Below are 2292 nucleotides of genomic sequence, written 5' to 3'. Positions count from 1 at the left end.
GAAAAAAATGGTTCCTTAAAGGGACACGATTGCATTCCACAAAATAAATAAATAAATAAACAAACACACAAACTATTTCTGTCTATACGCCCTATTGTTAACAGCCTGGTTATCTTTTCTCTCTTTTCCATGCAGCCTTTTCATTGGGTGACACCAGTTCTACTGTCCTCTATAGCCCTTTATCAGTGGTCAGCGTCTGACCACAGGACCGGTGTCACTGAATGTTTTCCTTTGGACAAGCTGTGAATTAGTTTTCTGTACGCATGATGACTCTTCTTAACCTGGCCAACATGCGTCATACACCGATGACAGATGAAAAACAGGACATTTCCATACGTTTTATGACCATTTTTAAAAGCTGTTTTTTAAATATAGTCTTGGATTTACTAAAGAACCCATGAAGAACTGTTTTTAAAGGTGTAGGAACCAACACGTTCTCATATCAAACCATAGTTATTTAGAAAGACTGGCCTTAACTGCTTGGATAAACATTGGCAGAGTTGATAAAAGTGCTCAATTGTTGTATGTAATTAACATAGACTGTGTGTATGAATGTAGGACAGTTGCTTTTCAAAAGCAGAGCTTATGACTACTAGGGCTTATTATTCAGTAACTACAGGGATGTTAGTGCAAAATGGTTAGGCTAATTTTTAGGTTTTAGAAGTGTGTAACAAAACTCTGGGCCCATCAGTGGGTACTGGCCATTTAATGGGTTAATACAGCACTGAAGATTTTGCTGTGTGTGCATCTCTAAGCTCGCCTGCTTGGTGCCTATAAGGCAATGTATCCAAACCATTCTGAACCTAAAACCTACCCTCGTTTAGAGCTCATGTTTGTGAAAAGTCTCTTCTCCTAACAAACGACCCTTCAGCCATAAACCATTTGGAATGTGAAATCAGCCCTGCCATGATGAGTGACTGTAAACAATGGGCATTATATCAATATTTAGTCAAGCAGAATAAATAAAAGATGCAGGAATCTAAGAACGTAGGAAAATGTTCAGGTTATTTTGCATGTAGTGAAAAAGCATCTTTGAGATCTTAGTGTTGGGGCTGTGAGAGATGGGGCCATTTTCTTCTGTTGGGATGAGAAAATGCCAAGCACAGAGCCAGAAGCTGAATTCAGAGAAATTTATTCAGTGAGTCACAGTGTTCAACAAGCATTGCACGGTTCAGACAAGGACATGACTGCAACAGCAAAAAGCAAGTGCATGTAGCTCTTCACTCTTGTTACATCAGCTTTTGGGGCTTCTATAATTTGATTCACTTGACTGCATTTATATATTTGCATTCCAAATATTTCTAAAAAGGAATATAACAAAATCACACTCATTCATTTCATCCTGTTTACTTTGACTGTTGACATCACTGATACATACAAAGACACTTGAGTAGAACTGAATATAATTTGTGGTGTGGCGGAGTAATTATTGAAAACGTGGGGAGATAAGTGATCAATTCTGAGCTACATGCATTAATAACAGAGCTGAAAATGGACTTAATCATACAAAATTAGTCTATTTATAAAAATTAATATTAAAGGACAATGCAAAAGTGTACTGCGATTTAAATGCACTGAAATATTATAATAGTATAATGACAGTAATTTTCTGTTAACTCCCAAGTTATTTATTTTTTCATGTGAAAAATGAACTAAATGACAAATTACGATTAATGTTAAATGCATACTTGCTCTTATTTTAAAGGTCAATGTTTCAAAATTTCTGCCTAAGTCAGTGGTTAACAAAGTTATTCTGAGCGTTTTGATGTGAAACGGTTCATTGTAGAGAAACTTCACTCAAATTTCTTTACAGTGGAGGTGACAGGAACCAAGACCTTTTTATGTACTATCCAAAAGCATCAGTGAACCCACACAAGTTTGAAATTTCATATGTAATGTTGATGGCAAAATTATGGTGAATCTGGAAAAAAAAGTTTCCTTTGGGGAATACGTTGTCTTACAACACCTCTTTTCTGTAAATGGATTTTACAAGTATCGTTTAGACCTTATGCTTTATTCCAATCATAAACAAATGTTTAAGGCATCAGGCAGAATTATTGCAACTATTACATGTAATAACTTTCTGTGAAGGAGCTTTTAGAGGCTTTCAACACTTCAAGCATCTGGTTCCTATCACCACCACTGTGAATAATTCTGACTTGTAAGTTTCTCTAGAATGGAGCATTTCACATCAAACAACTCTAATGACTTTGTTTACATCTGTACTATATAATTATGCAGGAATATTTTAAAATCAGTGGAATCATTCTTTAAGCTGAAAAACTGGATGGA

The sequence above is a fragment of the Pygocentrus nattereri genome, chromosome 4, assembly GCF_015220715.1.
Source record: "Pygocentrus nattereri isolate fPygNat1 chromosome 4, fPygNat1.pri, whole genome shotgun sequence".
Lineage (NCBI taxonomy): Eukaryota > Metazoa > Chordata > Actinopteri > Characiformes > Serrasalmidae > Pygocentrus > Pygocentrus nattereri.
This window is presented reverse-complemented; position numbering follows the sequence as displayed.